A 19,577-nucleotide genomic window follows, 5' to 3' on the forward strand; every position below is an offset into this window, starting at 1 on the left:
GAAGACCTGCTGGGAGTTCACTGCAGAGCAGGCAGCTGATTACCCCATTCACGACCTGATATGGTTCTGGCTCGGCCCCAGGTGGCTGAACTGATGTGTCTCACCAAGAACTGGTTGGCCAAAGAAACCAGACTGCTCCAACTAGAATGAGTGGTATTGGACCATTGTGTGCAAGTGCTGACTGCTGATGCTGTAAGATACAATGCTCAGACTGCACTCTGTAATGTTGAAACACTAATTTTGCTGGAGAAGCATCAGGTCACCCAGCAGATGATGCAACCCACCCACGCTGGATCCCCCCTGGAGGGGAGGTCCAGTTGGAGCCACAGAGACAGAGCCCCACCCTCGCCAGCCCTGCTATAAAGGCCATTGATGCCCTGAGAAAGACGTCATGATGGTTACAGCTGCCTTGGGTTACAGTTCACTCCACTCCCGGGTCACATCATGTTTGGCACATGGACCAGAGTATGCTGGAGAGCTCACCACAGGGACCATGGCAACTCTCAACCCTATCCCACCACCTTGGCATAGATGCAGAAACCCCTCAGGGACATTGAGCTGGAGTAACACAGAACCCCTATGCTCCCTTAACACAAGCCACGGTAGAGAAACTCAAGGTCTCGAAATATGAAGACGAACTGCTGTCGGGTGATGACCCCGCTCGGCTGGAAGTGGGGTCAGTGGGGAAGGACGACACGGAGCTTAAGTTCACTGAGACAGTTTGTCACAATTTGTGCAAAAATCTTTTGGTTGCACAAACCAATTGTTCCATCAGCTGTCCACGTGGCTGGTCTCAGATGATCTTGCAGGTGAAGACGCACACATTCACATCTACGAGCAATGTAGAGTTAATCTGACCTGCATATCTTTGGACTGTGGGAGGTACCAGGGGAACCTGAAGAAAACCCACACATCATACTGTATATGTGTGATGCTGAAGCTGCAGAATTATCTAAAGATAATAGAACAAGTAATAAAGACATTTAATATATTTTTCATTATACATTTCAATGTACCATGTGACCATGTTACTGACTTAAAGTTTCAACAAATTTTGTCACTTTGTCCAAAAGTTTAAAGCCACTACAGTATGTGCAGAATTTGAGCACTGTCAACTTTGATAAATGTAATTTGGAGCAAGTTGCTGTACTTTGTAGAGAGCAGACATGTACCTGGTGTTCATCTTCTGCATTAGGAGAATTAAGAATATTGGAAATCTATGGAACACAGCACACGACATAACAGGCGTCTGAGCTGCTTGTCAACAAATTGGAGAATATGGCTGCATCCTGCAAATGCACAGATGAAACAGAGACGGATGAAAATACAAAAGCCAGTTGGAACAGATTTATCACAGATTGTGCTGTCAAACACTGAGCCACACGTATAAATGAAATACCTGGAGAGGTGGCAAACTGGGATGATTGATAGCAAACATACTAAGACAAAAGCAGGCACGTGGATAGGTTAGAAAAAATGCACACACAGGAGACTCATACATACTGTATATATATATATATACACACACACACACGCACATATTCTCACAAGAAAAACACCCCTGTCACTGGTGTTGATATGGCACTTCTGCAGACTGCCTATAAGAATAATGGCTGGGTTGAGACAGTTTTCCTGGGATCCATAGATACCTGTGCACCTCCTTGCCTTCACACACAGTACATCCGTCTTCCTTGCTGAAGATTTCAGGATGATTTCTCAGAGACTGCAATAATGGCTGCCTGGAGAAGAGAGACAGGTTGGCTCTTCTGTTTGTGTATGATGTGGATCTTTTTTTCAGCTGTAGGTGGACTAAAGAAAACATTACAGCTTCAGTGAAGGCCTGACGATCCCTGGTGGAGCTGTGACAATAAATGAAGAAATCTGTGAAATGGGTTTCTTTTGCTTTAATATACATACTGTATCACCAATTTGGGAAGGGGTGTCTATTTTGCTCTGACTGGTTTATCTGCCCTTGCAGCACAGAAGCTGCACATGTGGTGTCTCCAACATGTAACTCTGCAGTGATCATGCTGATCAACGTAATATGGCATGTTAGCAACACTGAGCTTTGTTTTACTAATTATTATTTTATTGTTGTATGTGTGTGTGTTCATTGTGTGCACTACATCTTTTGTTTATCCTCTATCAAGATGTCTTCACAGATTAAAAATGAATGACCTGATCCAAAAGAAGACCCATGGAAAACGTACCTGAGGCCTGATTTGCATCAATGAATAGATGAGACCCGATCAGTAACAGTTCACTGTTCATCTCACCTGAAATGTTTTCTCCTGCAATGCACCAAATGATTAGAGCTCAAAGCAAGCTCTGATCCACTCAGGTAGTGAAAATACTGACACACAGACCTGCAGCAATACAGCGGAATCATTCCAGACCTGATAGGACTGAAATTAATTTGAGTTGGGTCTTAGTTTTTGGGAGGCAAGTAAACCTGTACCTCCATCACTGCAATCAAACGAGACAAATACAACTAAAAAGCTTGAATTATCCCAAATCATTTCTCTCAAGTATCAGAAAGCCATAACAGTTGAAATTCATGGGGCACAGACACGAGGCAACACATAGGTTGAAAAGAGATGGGTTTTTTTTTTTTACCTGCTACACAGACTCTGTCTTTGTAATGTGAGGTTGCTGCCAGCTCCACTGTATGTGTATTGAGTTTTGCTAAATGAGAAAGCAGTTGGAAATGCAGGGTTTGGAAGCAAATGCTATATTAACTGAATTAATTAACTGGATAGTTTTAACAACAGGATGCATTGATTTGATTGATTTACTTTAATGTGAAATGTAAAAACAGCACAAGGTTGCTCTGCTGCTCTGCATTGCCTCTGGTACAATGAGGTATTCATTTTATTGTTTTTAAACAGATTGAACTTGTTTTTTACATAGTTCTGTGTAGTTTCTACCTGTTGTCCTCTCCATCCTTTCTTTCTATGCAGTTTTTCCCTTTTGGAGGGCTACAGAGCCAAGCACAGAAAGAAAAAATAGACCAGTTGCATAAAACAAAAAGAAGGGCCGCAGAAAGCCCATGCTGGCAAGTGTGGCTTCCATTGACAGTGTAGTAGCTTCAGTTGTTTTCATGGATGCACTTTGATGCAGACATGAGTTGCCGTTTCTGTCAGAAAAACTTTTCCCAAAAGTTATCGTTTTCTGTCCAAAACATATGGTTGTCTGTCCTGTCATTCTTTACCTGTCTGACCTTTCAGACCTTTCCAACAGTCTCAGTCACCCCACTCTCCCCTTTCCACCTCATTAGCTCTCCTTCTTGAACTGGTTCCATTCAGCATTCTTGGAACCTTGGTGCTATCTAGCGAACCAGCCTGTGTTTCTACCAGATTTGTACCATGTAACTATTGTATTTAAGGGAGGGCATTGCACAATGCACAACAGAAATAAATAGCAGAATCAAAATCACAGACCACAATGATAACCTGCAAACTCAACTACTAACAATTATTAATAAGACCACTGCATGCCATTTTTGTCTGACAATTTCTCACTTGACCTCTCCATCCTTTCCTTCTCCATCATCTCTTTCCTACCTGTACCTGTAATATGACACTCACACTGATGTCATCATGGTTTGCACATGAAATCAAGGAAAACCTGCTTTTTTTGGGTTCCACCTGAGGGCCAACTTTTTCGGCTCTGAACCAATTTATTTTTTGGTCAAAATGCTCTGAACAGTTCAAAATTAGGTGCAGGAACCAGAGGAAAACTGCTTCCATGTTGGCGGAAAGTGGTATCAGTCTTCTTTCTATCATCAGCCCTGCAGTACATATAATAATAATAATAATGATAATAATTTATTGGATTTATATAGCGCTTTTCAGGATACTCAAGAGCGTGCCAGTGAAGGAGCTCAGACAGGTGGGGGGGAGCCAGGTTGTGGAGAGCTTTGTAAGTGATAAGGAGGAGTTTGAAGTGGATACGATGGGGGATGGGGAGCCAGTGGAGGTTATGAAGGGCGGGGGTAATGTGGTCACGGGTGCAGGAGTGAGTGAGAAGACATACACCAGCCCTTATTCCCCAGTCAGTTGCCAGTTTATAAATGTTGCCATGTGCACATGCTTTTGATGGATGGTATGCAACAGAATGTTTCATCAAGTGAGTTTAAAATAATTGATTTTTAATCTAAAATGCCATTTGTCATTTGGACCATTAAACTTGTAATTACTGGCGCAACCATGATTATAACTTACAAAGCCAGAGGTGGTCTAACAAATGATAAACAGTGACGAGGTGAAGAGTAAGAAAGTCAACAAACACATCCTTAGGAAACTTTTCAGCTTGATGGTAGTGTGTATCACAGCCTGGAGGAAACCTGCAGGCAGCCAATCGTAATTGTTGTTCAGCACAACGCGCAAAGCAAGAGCATGTTCAGCCCCGATAAAATGTAGCAAAATATATATTTAAACAGAAATGGTGGCACCTAAAAAGGCTATTCTTTGCAATCTTCTCAAAGAATTTTCTGAACCTGATAAAATCAGTTTAAATACGTGTTTAATACTACTCAATGTTACAGTCACTCCCTCTGCTGCCCAGAATAGCTTAGAACATCCCAATCAAGTAAGCTGGTTTGTGGAAACAGTGGGTCCTAATTAAAGTCATCCAACATTTGCCTCGCATTTCAGGATGACAAGGCAAACATTTCAGGTGAAGGATAATCCACTTCTTACCTTCGAGACTGTGTTACCATCTATGTGAGCTAATTATTTTATTATGAGCATTAGGCCTATCATTATTACTGATCACTGTTACTGTGAAATGATATTGCAATATTAATATTATATATGCACAGGTAGAGTAGAAACGTTTATGAAAGTATTACTTCACAAAGGTGCATAGTGAAAGCTATGTCTTAAAATCACATTGCAGACCACTCTTAATAGTCATAGGTCATTTAGCACACCTTCCCAAGGAAAGGACAAACACCAGAAGACATTGCAATTAGGAAACAATATTTGACTTTAATAACTTCCAGATCTTTATGCATGTGCTCTTATTATTAAAGTTGTTTCTGCCTTTGATGTAAAATAAACAATGCAAACAAGTACAAGTACAAACACACTTACTCGTGGATTTATTTTGATGTTAGATATTTACCCACTGAACATTCTCACAATGTATGTAGCAGTACGTGCATCAGAGTGTATACAAAAGCCATTATAGCAAGATTCATGTCAGCTTCTTCTATGGTGTCATAGAAGTGTAGAAACTTCCACTATAAACTCATGCTGCACACACTTTCCCACAGGCCCTCCATGAGAAAGTTGGTCCTTTCTTGGTAAACTTAACCTTGGATACCCCGAATAAATCGCTGTGCTCCATTTGGTTGCTGGCGAACCGAGAGAGCTTGTGGCGTGTTGGAGACTGGTTTGACATGTCAAAAGGAACCCTGCATTAAGTTTGCTCGGACATTTGCAAGTTCCTCTGTGGACTGAGGAATGAATACACATGATGGCCTGCAGAGGTTGAGCTTGCCAGCCTGGCAAATGGCTTTCAAGAAAAAGCTGACTTCCCTGGAGTCATTGGATCCAAAGATGGCACACACATTACCATCCCAGCACCATCACTCTACAAACACAGTTACATAAACAGGAAAGGACATGCAAGTAAGCAACTTCAGGCAGTGCCTACATCAGAGATGATGTTCCTGGGTGTGTACACTGGTTGGCCGGGGTCTGTGCACAATGCAGGGGTGTTTCAGAACATCCCATTATATGGCCGGTTCCAGGATGTAATGGAAAGTGAATAACACCTGCTTGGAGACTCTGCATACCCACTCAGCCCATCTCTCATCACACCATACAGAGATAATGGGCACGTTTACCAGAGGCAAAAGAAATTCAACACACTCCACTGCGCAACCAGAGTTGTGATTGAAAGGGCATTTGGGTGTCTAAAGTGGAAATGGAGACGACTGAAGTACCTGCCCATGGAAGGCTTCTAAAAAGTCCCAGTGGTAATCACAGCTGCAGATATTCTACACAATTTCCCCTGGAGGGAGGAAGAGCACCCAATGAGGATTGTGAAGTTGTGGATGGCAACTATGGCAATCAATGTCAACCAGTAGATTTTTCTGGTTCAGGGTGATTTAATGAAGCAGTAAGCCATGAGAGGACGTGGATTACAGTGATCATAGAACAGCGTTGTTCCAAACAACCCCCTTTAGCTTAATGCTTTTATAAAGGTTACTACATTTACCTGGCAATGTTTCATAAAATAAACACATAAATTCCATAATTTATCAATAACAAAAAATTATTCTTCCACCAAGCAATGCAAATCTTCACCAGAGTGATGGCCATGCAACACACAGATGTACATTTATCTGGATATCTCACTATATAATGATGAAAACTCTGTATGTGTCTGTGTGTCTGTTCCACGTTTTTCTCCTCACTGACTTGGTCAATCCATGTGAAATTGGGCACAGTGGTAGAGGGTCATGGGAGGATGCGAATGAAGCACTATTACACCAATTGACCAAAGGGGGGTGCTATAGGAACCGATTGTAATTGCAAACTTTGAATGGGCATATCTCATGCCCCGTATGTCGTAGAGACATAAAACTTTGCACAGAGATGCCTCTCTTCATGAGGAACAATTTTGTCTCAAGAACCCATAACTTACGGTTTATAGATTTTCCTCCATTTTGAATTTTTTGAAAAACACTTAAAATCGATCTCTTCCTACGTTGATTCGGACATGTTCCTCTGCCTGTTGCAATTTTAGTATATGTACTACTGAAGTAACACTGCTCCCTCCCTCTCCTCGTCCGCTCTTCAATTTCAATGAGCTCTGCATCCATGTACATGCGTGTACTCCGTGTTCAAATAAATACGGTCCATCCAGATCCAGTTGGTCAAAATCAGGTAAAAATTCAGACATGTTTGTTGTGGCAAGTCAAAACACTCACTCAGAGAGTGAAAGTTTGGCTCTGAAATTTCACATCTCGTGAGATTTGAGTTGTTGCAGGAAGTTACCGCTGGAGTGACCTTACAAACACGAGGAGTTACTCTGTTTGGAGTAGTCATGGCTGAATTTTTACCCGATTTTGACCAACTGGATCTGGATGAGCCATTTGAATTTGATGACCGCCTGTATTTATTTGAACACGGAGTACATGCATGTACGAGGAGAGAGAGGGAGCAGTGTTACTTCGGTAGCACATATACTAAAACTGCAACAGGCAGAGGAACATGTCCGAATCCAGCTAAACACAAACACAGACGTTCACTTCTCTTTTCCGTTATGTTGTCGGATAATTATACTAACAATCCAAGCCTATCTGTGTGAAAAAAATTCACTATTAGTGGACGTATTTTGACGTTGTTTGATACTGTCTGAGTGCCCTATTATTTAATATAGCGCGTGCTCACGGGCTGCAGGCAGGTCAGCCCTAGCTTCATACTGGAGAAATGTCAAATATTGAACATCCTATCACTCATTTAGACAAAAGTAGATCGGAAAATAGGGCCCAGGTTGAAAAAAACATTACTTCCCCTTTATCGTGTACCTTTTATGCATTTATTGAGGGTTTGAGACTGGTGCCAATTTTGAACAGCCCATCTCATTAGGGGTTACTGGGTCCCACAATTGTCAGCCGGGTACTTATACTGTAAGGCAAGTACAGTGGCACCTACTGTCACCTCTCCCCACCCCTTCAGGTGGATCAGTCCAGGTAATGACAGAGGTCAAGCTTGAAATAATCAAATGAAATCAAAATAGAGAGCACAGTTGAATTAAAATACAAATGAAACTGCTGAATGGCCAAAGGAGCTAAAAGGTGGAGCCAAAGGTCAGAGAGGAAAAGAACACAAATCTCTAAAAGCAGATGCTGCAAAACCTTCAAACACATTTATTATTCAATAATAACATTTTCCCACAATGATTCCAGTGCCAAACAAAATCCTGCTAGCTGCAGCAGTGATAACATGAACAGTCCACTGGAATCTAATGAAGAGGAGGAGGAAAAAGTGACAGGCTCAACTACATGTGACACCAACGTAGCCTGAAATGTCTGCCACCGCTTCTCTGTGTGTGGGTAAAAACTACATAGAACTGTGCAAAAAATGAGTACAGTCTGTTTGAATGAATAAAATGAATACCTCATTGTCCCAGAGAAAATATGAGGCAGCATAGCAACCTTGTGGTTGTTTTTACATTTCACGTTAAGATAAATCAATTAAATCAATGCATCCTGTTGTTAAAATAATCCAGTTAGTTAATTTACTACCAGTTGATATAGTCCATGCTTCCAAACCCTCCATAATTAATAGCATTATCACTTGGCAAAACTCAATATGCACACAGTGAAGCTGGCAGAGATCACAGGCTACAGAGACAGAGTTTATGTAGCAGGGAAAAACCCCTGCTCTGTCCAGCCTACGTGATACATTGTGTCCGTGCCCCATGTATTTCAGCCCTAACGTTACTCCAGATGGGATAAGCAGCAGCAGGCTGACTCCAGTGCGAACAGGAACAAGAGGAGGCTGCTGCTGAGGACGAGCGTCATGACAACCGTCCAGCAGGTGATACCACTGCTGTGCTTTGCAGCTTTTGCAAGCTCAAAATATGTTTTACACTCTCTGTTTCAGCTGATTTCATCATTACACTACATCTACGAAAAAGGCATCTATTTCTGACAGTAAACACATTAAATTTAACATGATGTCCTCAGACTACCTTAAAAATCACACTGTTTTGTGAATTAAGTCAGAGGTTTAGATTGAGTGCTGTACATGCTGTACATGCTGGCATTTTCTTCTCAATATCATTAATATTCCACTAATATTGTCTTATTTTCATGCAGTTCTTTTAAAGGAGCTATATGTAAGAAATCTAAAGCAAATAGAGCAAATACAACAGCACGGCAAGCAGCATTAGCAGTGTCCCGGTACATAGCATTAGCAGCCGGCTCCTCATGAGCTGTATCCCGGCAGCAGCGTTAGCAGCAGAGAAGCCGGACTTGCTCGAATGGTCCACTGGAAAACCGAAGATCAAGGACGTGGTGACGTGGCCCTGCCACGGCAGCCGTCCGTGGGCAAACAAATCAGTCTCCAGCGTGCCGCTGTCCAGCAACCTCGAATCTGTAGGGGAGGGGGGGCGGACACGACTAGCGGCAGTATTTTGAATTTGAGTGCAGTAACCGTTTTGGCCACATTCTGACATACAGCGCCTTTAAGATAACACATCTCATAGAGCTTTCATTGACAGAATAGAAAGTATAATCACTATGTCCTTCAGCTGTCTTTTTTTTTTTAAGATATTTTTTGGGGCTTTTTAGCCTTTAATGTATAGGACAGACAAGTGTGAAGGGGGGAGAGAGAGAGGGAGTGACATACAGCAAAGGGCCACAGGCTGGAGTCGAACCTGGGCCGCTGCGGCAACTGCCTTGTACATGGGCGCCTGCTCTACCACTAAGCCACCAGTGCCCCATCCTTCAGCTGTCTTGCTAGATATGCATAAAACAACAATCTGTGTCTGGGTTTTACAAAATGCTTCAGCATAATATTTTCATGACCTGATCATCATATCCTCCTGAGCCCCGAACTTTTGTTTGGTACGAATTTTTAATTTGTCCTAGGTATTTGGGATCAGTAGGACCTGATAATTATAAAAAAATATTGTCAATGATAATAAAGTCGCAATATCCTAAAATGAGACAACAATTAAGTTTCAGTGTCCTCAAACGAGACAACAAAAATGTCCAGATGTTCTCAAACAAGACGATAGTAAAGACCCAATGTCTTCAAACGAGTACTTCCGAATAAACAGTGTCTTAGCTTGTAACTGTCACTAAAGATGGTCAAATTTGTTGCCATACCAAACTACAAACAGTATTAATCATAAATAAACAAGTTTCAACCATACAAACAGTATTAATCATAAATAAACAAGTTTCAACCATAAAATGTGATCAGGTTTTGGACCTTGTCCACCTTGAGTTGGAAACGGCTGCAGACTGACTTGGCAAAGATGGCTACCATCTTGTTTTTACATGGATTAGTGTATTGTGCTCTTACTACCACTAGATGGCACAAAAAAAGTGTCCACGAACGAGTGCAACAAGTCTAAGTTAAGTAAAGTATAAGGTCAAGCAAACTCAAAATGTGATGTCCTCATATGAGGACACAGGGTCCCAGGAGGTTATGATAATTACATGATAATAATCATGAAAAGTATGCTGTGTTTGGGAAGCAAACTGCCTCATACCCATCAAATATGATAAGAACAGTTGATTTCTAGTTATTGTATGTGCACTGTAACATCCAGTCAAGATGAAACTGCCAAGGCGGAATTTTTTTTCCCACTCCAACCCAGAGTGCCGGAGGTCGAGACATCAGTGGTGCAGAAGGAATGTGTAGGCCTCGTGGAGCCTGAGGATTTGATGAACTAGCCTGTTCCAAAGGGATTCTCGAGACAAGAAAAACGGCATACCTTTTATTAGTACAACTTTTTACATAAACTACATTATAGTGTTTAAATGCTTTTAAAAACATCATATAAACATTTTTATGGAATTAACACACTTACAATTCCCATTCAGTAAATTAGATTTGAATAATTATTAGCTTATTCTAGTAAAATATAAAACAGTTAAGAGAAACATGTCTTCTAATGTCTTCAGTTGTTACAAACACCAGGCTGCAGTGGATGCATTTGTAACAGACTTTAGCTGGATCCATTATGTGCAATGCCTTGTTAATACAATGGGGTTTATTTATGTGTCACTGCTGATTGAGTAGCACCCCTGACACACCCACCAAATGAGAGAAAACGTACCTCAAAGCCAGTTTCACATGGTTTTGAGGAAACTTCTCGTTCAACCTAGTAACCGTAGGAAAACAGGTCACACCGTTTTCAGGCTGAAAGTGCCCCCGGTGACTATTTTTTGTAAGAAACAGAAAAACATTGGGAGCAACTCAGCAGCCTGTTTCTCTACCGCGTTCTTGATGTTGCGAAAAAAAGATCTCTTAGATTTACAAAGAAAAAAGCGCATTATTAACCATCTTTGGTCAACTGCAATCACAGCACAGCTTCTTCAGAACTATTACTTAAGACTGCAGGTTGCTGTATCAGTAAGGTATTACAATCCACACACATAAAAGCAACACACAAGGGCTTCATTACAGTTTATGGGCAAACATCACTACATGATAGTAAATTTTACATCTTGGAGGATTTATTACCAAATGTTCTGTGTGCTGAGATTTTTAAAAAGACTTTGGTCCAGATCACATCTGCAGTGTGATACACAATGCAAGTGTGAATGTTGCAAGATTGATGCATGGCAGCAATGAGAGACAAAATGAACTAAGAGTGGAAACTAAACCTAACATTGCAGCTTTAGGGCATATGACACACGGCACACACCAGAATCTCAGCAAGAAACTCAATCTGGGCCACGAAATAAAACATTGGGATGGGCCTCAGCAGGTATCTGCCATCGAATCTACGAGCAGCAGTCCCCGTCGAGGTATAACTCATCTCTTTCATTGTGAAATGTGCTTAAGTCCACAGGTGAAGCGAGATCAAAACAGTATTCCTGGTGTGCAGCACAGCACAGTATTCCTGTGTGCTTTCTTTGAAATTTTGTTGCAATAAAGAAAAAAAAAAAGAATTTACCAAGAATATAAACTATTGTTGGAATAGAAAGAGATTTTTACATGAGCCATGAAAAACAATGAACAATATAGCTTTTATATGTGATTAATTTTTAATCCATGAATTCAAAGGCGCATTACGGAGGCTGGCTGTGAGCGGAGGAGGATGCAGTTTAGAGAAAAGAGAGGAACAGAGAAAATTCAATCAATTTAATTTTGGAGGATGAAAAAGGAACACATCTTTTGTTGCAATCATGCCTATACTTTAACAACAGATCATTCATTTAACAGCACACCAATACTTCCCAGATACTTTGTTCCAAATAGGCGCTACAAGTGGAAGTCAATTTACCATCCATTTACTATTTGTCATCATCCATAATGTTAGCAGATTACACAAACACCTGTTCTTTGCAGGCAATAAGTTATGCACAGCAACCATGCACACTGAGCCCAATGCATTTTTTCCTCTAAAAGTAATTGTATTTGAGGGCAGTTGGGAATTTCCATCCAGGATTGGACCTGGGGCTCCAATTCTGGTAATGGTTCCAGGTTTCTAGTCCTTGTCACTGCACCAATGACTTCTACCGGTTGGCTGAAGTACCTGCACAGTGGAGGCTTGATCTAGCATTACAGTGTAACACAAACCCTCCATGTGACATCCCTTACCGGTGAAGCTCAACAGTTGCAGGCGAACAGAAGCAGCTGTCACTGTCACGGAGGTAGCACATGATTGGCTGCATGTCCCCTGGCCAACAGTACTTAGTGGTGACAAGAGCTGCTCTCACAGGGAATGCAAGTTTCAAATTAGGAGAAGTTGAGAAAATATCTGCAAAAATGAATGATGGGGGCAAGTTTTTGTTGTACAGATTAAATGCAGCCCCTATAGAAATATTTTTTTTTTACCTCAAGAGCAGGTGTTGGAGAATTTAATAGAAAGTACTAAAGCTGCAGAATTGTTTGGTGACTAAAGGTGTCTAAAGCCCTGTTGGTCTAGTATTACCTGGGGACCTCTGGTAATTCATAATAAATGTGGCGGTCGCCTGTCATCTTAATCCCGTGAAAATCTGCTATGTCTGTAATTTATCAAGAAAAAATTCCATCCCAGATTATCTACCATATTATGCTAAACACAGATGCCATGTGATAATATTAGTCCAGTGTCCATCGCCATTCCTGGGATTTGGAGTCGTATTTAGCTTTTCTTTTTTTCTCCAAGCCTCGCTTCGGCATCTTTTCTGGTCGAGATTTACGGTGGTTGCGTTTGCAATTATAAATGAAAGATATGACGTCATTTGGAGCAGGAGGCTCATCTCACGACACAACAAGGAAACCCATTCACAGAAAGAGAAAGCTCAAATCAATCAGAAAAGCCAGATCTTGAAAGATGATGAGGATGTCGTGACAATCAATGTGAGGCCTGCAATAATCCAGGGTGTCACAGAACTGCTGGTGGCGTTGCACGGTTGGTAAAGCTCCTGTTCTCGCTGTAATGAAGGAAACTGGTTCAGTATGTGCTCTGCAATGCCGTTCTATTTGCACATCCAGTTTTTGTTTTAAATTCCTTGCTAACACATGTTAGCCGTCCCACTTTTTCAGTTGTTTTTTCCAGGTTATTGTATGTTGTTATATACTGCTGGGTTGCTAATTTGCAATTAGTGCATTTTGTTATTTGCGCTTTAAAGTTGTGAGCAGCAGACGAAGGGAACGTACATATTGTATCATGTGTCAGAGTGTGAGTAATGACAACACCTACATGACAGTGGAAATTCAGATAAGCATAGCAAACAGTGACAGGCAGAAATGAGAAGAAATCAACCTGTCTCATTATTTTTGTGATCTTTACAGCACAAAAGTTTATTTTTACTACAACTCTTACTATCAGGGCTGTTACATCAGCAGCTATTTCACCTGGAGATGACTAGTTTAGTAAAGATTGTGTACAGGAAATGACACAAGGCTGTGCACAAAAGATGTAATAATTTATGGCATGTTATAAGTTGTGACTGTAACGAGGCTAACAGTCAGGACTGTGTGGGCATGCACTGGGTGAATCCTTGGAGGACTGGGTGTCAGTTAGGTGGCAGCTCCTGGCAAGAAGCTTCATAGACAACAGGTGTTCTCGGTCTTTATGGACGGGTCCTGTCTCCCAGAGGAAGGTTTCTCGAACAGGTGGTTGCATGGGTGGAAAAGGTTGGTGACAGTCCTTTCTGCCCTTTTCTTTCCGCCGATGGCATTGGACTCGTCAGTGAAGGGCTGCTGACAGCTTATGGCCTGCTCAGCAGTGCAGCAGACGACACTCTGCAGCTCGGCGTCGGGGCCAGAGGTGGCCTGCTGATTGATAGGTCTGGAGGGCATCTGAGCATCTCAACTAATTATGATTAATGCCTCGGTGTCTGCTGGATCACAAACTGCAGATGCGTGAAATTAACTTTAATTACTGAGTTTGTACAGTTCAGTTGTTTTTGTTTTGTTTTGCTCTGATAGACCACTGACTGAGCTACTGTGTGGATGAGCTAAATACATCAACCGTTGCAAAGTGGCTGAGGGTGTGCATTTCAATGTACTATGTAGGTCCATGGTTGATAATGTGATTATCATTAGTCATAACAACTAAAGACAGGCATATTTAAAATACATATTTTACATATTCATCAACATTAAAGTCCACCTCAACTTTAAAATGTGTTTTGCATATTGTTACTTTCATTCCATGTTTGACCTCGACAGTGCAAATTGATGTATGCAAAGTTTGACACTAGTAGTTTTCACATTCGCCTGCTAAAACAGGGAAAGTTTCTCTGTGCTCACCTTAAGTCTGCGTTTGAAACCTGTATGTATGAGCAGGATTTTGTGACACTGGGACATCTTGTGTCCTGCAGTTGAATGTTTGAAATGAAAAAAGCTTTTTCATAAATTCTGAATGCAATGAAATAAAAGATATATGTAAATCCTGTCACAAATTATTGTTCTAAGCAGAATAGTATTATATGACTTTCATTGTAGTTGGAAAGGATCTTTAAATATTTGATGTAACCTCAGTCATCTTCTCTTCAAAGTGTTGCAAAACACAGATACAGAGCTTCACTTGTGTGCATATCTTTATAATTTTATGTAAGCTCACAAAGCCTCACCACTGTTTCTTTTACCTAGAGGCTCACATGCCTACATGGTGTTGCTAGAAATGTGCCTTTAACTGGCTCGTCTTGGTGGTTATTTACCTACTAAACAGTCCTGCCTTATAGACGGCAGCCCTGATGTGAACATGATAAATACTCCTAAAGCTGCATTAAAGTGCATCATTTCATGCTGGCTGGCTCAAAGTTGCATATATCACACTTAATGGAGTCATTGGATCCTATGTAATATTCATGAGCGCCTCTCATATTCAGCCAGCTTTATCAAAATACACTGGGCAACTTTTCAAATACCTGCCCTCTCTTTCACACACACACACACACACACACACTGCTACTTTTCTTGCTCTCAGCAACTTGACAATGCTGATTAATGTCAGTGGCTGATGACTATTCTAGTGTCCTAAACCTCCATCCATAATGAAGGTTCAGCAACTTAAAGAGAATGGTAAATTTCTTAATGTATTTTCTTGAAACAGGTTAAGCAGGTCAAGACTTACAAAGGCTTTTGTGCTTTTCAAAAGTAGACGTGACTCATTCTGGCCGAGCAGCAACCTCGGGCTGAATCAAAATCCACAGACCCCCATGTTAAGGGAGGACTGTCATATAATTTGCTGGATTTAGGTCATGGGAACAGAAATGTCCATTAAAAATAGGCTTATTTTTAACAGAATGCCATTTACTTAAAGGAGCTCTTTAAGATATTATTAAGCTATTATATCAGAGTATATCCATGATTCAGACAAGCACACAACTCTGAACATGGAGGTGGCTGAGCCGGCAGCTAGTGGCTAACAGTGCTGACAACGGCAACAGTGCTGGCAGAGCTAAGTGTTCACCTTGGTGGGAACCAGAGGATGAGCACTAAGCTTCCACCATAATGCCATCCCCATATCAGTGGTAAAAGCCACAGTGCAGGGTCGCAGCAATTAGCTAGCCAGTCAATTACACAAACAAAGACTTACATGCACTCACATGCACACCCAGCAGGACTGCATACCACAACAAAGAACAGAGAAACGTGGATCACAACACTTGCCCATTACTTCACTTATAGCAAATAGTTCTTTGCAGCTTTATTAATGTTCTGAATATCGTGTAGAGCTTTAATGAATATGTCCATCAGAGTCTTTGTCTCTTTGTTTTTTTTCCTTTTGTTTTGTTTTCTTCCTTGAGGCTGCAATGGAAATCATTAAAGACAGCTTGGATTTGCATTTTGCAAGCAATGTCAAGAGGCTCAATAGCTACTCAGCATGGAGACCCATTTAGTTTCAGTTATATCCAGTCCCTAGGTAATTCTAGTCCATTGCAAAATGCAGGACATTTAGCCATGTCGACTAACAGAGCTGTCTACGTGTTGATGCTTTTAAACAACCAGCAATGTGGTTTTTATGTTGCAAAACAATCCAAAAATAAGGCAATGCAGCTGAGTAGAAAACTAAAACCCTGTGATTTCTGTTTGCGCATTAATGATGCTGTTTATGCATATACATGTGAATTTAAATGAAGTGGATAAGCTGTAGATAAATCCACTTCAAATGTCCAAGATGCATGTCAATGGCTGAGACAAAATGGGGTTTCTTTCCCATCCAATACATCCGACTATAACGCTGACTGTGGTCACTTTTTATCACGTCCTATTTATTATTTCCCACACGGGTTTTGCATAGCTGTGCATACGCCCGACTTTTACACCATGATACATTTCAGGCTCCAGAATTTATGTTCTCCACTGCTTGAGTTTATATAAACATATTTCAGGATGTTATGGTGCACCACTTTACGAGAGGAGAGGTGCATTGTGGGGAGGTGTGAGCATTGTTTACTATTGTGCTTGATGTGCTTGAAGCTGAGCCCCATGAAAAGGAGCGGCAGTAACAAAAGTAATTTACGGTGATGAAGAACGCTCTCCCGGTTAATGTTTTGGAATAAATGCTTCAAGGCAACGGTGTGGACCATTTGTGAAGTTAATCTGGGGATTTATGGACAGTTACTGAAGTTGAAGGCCTTCCCTTAAAGGGTTATTGTTGTGCTACATCAGGTGTAGTTAGTGTCCGCCATCTGGGCCATGAGCTTATTCAAATAGACTCCTGTGTTTCTATGAACTACAGTTCGGAGACTGTGCTTTCCATACTTTGCTTTGCCTTTGTCTGTTTGAATTGTACATTATGTATGAACTGCATGTCAGTGAGGACTTCCTGATCTTGTTCAGATTCATCAGCATGATCTGACTGTGTATATGTGGATATTCATGGGAAATGCAGTCTTTTCTACAAAGGCATTTTTTTTGTTAACATTAAAGCAAGAAAACTGGATACTAGACTGAAAACTAATTTGGTTCACACCTAATTCTTTTTGTTAATTTTAGCCAAATTCAGCCTTACAGTAGAGACCATCTACTCTACCCTCTAGTCCCAGACTTCCAAAGCCCATCTTCAAACTCAGCCCTCACTGTGATCTTAACTACACACCTGTTAAGTTTTGTGACTGCGTCTTGCACAGTTGTGATGCATGTGTTAACAACATCTTACCACAGACATAGAAATACCTGGCAATGTGCCAAAAAGAACACCTCTCTGGTGGTTCCCGCAACAATAGGTGTCTCCAGGACCACATTTTGCCATGATGACACACATATCAAACTCACAAGGTGAAAATAATACCACCTCCACTGTCGCAGCGGACAAACCTCAATTTCCACTTACCAGCTCTTTCCTGAGCAACTTGTATCTGCTGAAGAAGACCCTTAGATGCAGTTAAGAGCCAAAGTTTAACTTCAACAACTGAGTAGAAGTTACGTCAACTGATCTTCCCATAATTTCATAGTTATTCACTTTGGCTAGGATGTAACTTTTAGTACTCTGGACTCCAACATGAAACTCAGACATGCTGCATACCAATCCACCACCCTGCCACATAAAGGGCACATTACCTCCTGCTTTGGCACTGATCGTAAATCGCAAGGTGCAGAATAATCTAATATGGACATTATTCCTAAGGAGGGCTGTTTTATAGGATATGTACACTGTGGATAGGTCTGAAAATACGATGGGAAACATTACTGCAACAGTGTCAATAAGGTGTTTATGCTTTATGTGTGTGTGTGTGTGTGTGTGTGTGTGTGTGTGTGTGTGTGTGTGTGTGTGGGTGTGGGTGTGTGGGTGTGTGTGTCTCACTTAGTTTGAGTTACACTGTACGGTGAATTCCTGTCGAGGCAAACAACATGACATTTCCATGACCTTTGTGTTCATTATGAATGAAAGCATTGACCTGCTTCAGAAATCTGCACATGCAAAAATAAATATCACTCCCATTCCCACTGAAACTATACATATAAATGTATTAATATATATTTATATCCATATATGAATACAGATTTTTCTAGAGAATATTAATACCATCTAGCATCCCCCTTTTTATCTTCTACTTACCTTAGGGAATACTTCCATTTAGTAAGCCTTTATGAATTTATGAGAATTATGTTTCTTCCTCCATATTTTTTATTGAGGTATTCTCATCTTAGCTGGTTCATCTTTGTTCAAACCTCAGTTTGTTATACTGTATGTCAATAGATACTTCCTGTAATTACATACAGGGAAATTGGTCTTCGGTACCGATGAGATTCACACATTTAATCTCTTACTCTCCTCAGGGAGAAGAATTATTGGTTGATTGCACCTGTTCGAGATTGAAACTAAAATTTAATTGCATTTTTAATCTCCAGGAGCTATGTTGATGTACACACAATTCCTTAAAATTAAACATGCATTACACCAGATCATCCATGATATTGGGTTGATTTTTATAGCATTTGCTCAATGTGATACATTTTTCATCTATGAATAAATGTGAAAGAATGAATATATAGATGGAGTAGAAAGAGATCTAAACAATAAATAAGTTTAAAAAAAAAAGTTGTGGTGTGTGTCCACTTGTCCTCAGTATGCCCTTGTGATTCAGAGCGCCATCATACAAGATAACAAATGACCCTTGAAGAAAACTGATAAACTTTCAGTGTGGGCAGGCAGATTAATCAGTTTCCTTCCCCCAGAGACTCTGATAAGCGTGAAAACAGCCGAGTTTAGGAACAGTTGCCTGAATGCACGGACAGTGAACAATTAGGAGCTCACATATTATCATAATTGGACAACAAATCCTTTGACTTCTCAGCCTGGATTTGTCTGACTCTTTTGCTGTTTTAATAGTTTTTCATAGCTGTTCAGGCCTTAATTTAATTTAACTTAGTTCCACTGAGATTAAAAAAAATAAATCAACTTCAGAAAACCTTGATCTTTAATGCTTCGTCATCCAAACATTGTCCTTCGTATCCTGAGTATTTGTTTTTTTTACCTAAAGCAGGATAAGTCAGGGTCAGAGACACATCAGCATCCCAGGGAAGTAAGTGTCTGGCTCAAGGGCATTTTAGTAGGGTAGATTTTTGTGAAGGAAAATTACTATACTGTATATATCTACAAACTAAGGCAGAAAAAAATCATCAGAATACATGAAAATAAGTGTCTGACACTCCTGAACTGAGTAGATTTTAGTGGTCAAGGGTCAAAGGTCAAGGTCACTGTGACCTCATCCTTCTAATTCTGGTAACTGTGATATTTTAAGAACCCATTGAGGGAATTTCTTTGACTTTGTCTCAAACGCACTTATGAGGCTCTAGTTTCCCGGCGTGGCGCAGGGTGGCGAACCCCGCTCAGAGCTAGTTTCGAGCAGCGCAACCCGAGGCGCGCTCAGTTTGGTAGTTTGGCAGACCGAGGTGCGCTGAGATGGGTGTGGCGGCGCAGCAGGGGGAGGT

Source organism: Epinephelus moara, chromosome 10 (genome assembly GCF_006386435.1).
Source record: "Epinephelus moara isolate mb chromosome 10, YSFRI_EMoa_1.0, whole genome shotgun sequence".
Lineage (NCBI taxonomy): Eukaryota > Metazoa > Chordata > Actinopteri > Perciformes > Serranidae > Epinephelus > Epinephelus moara.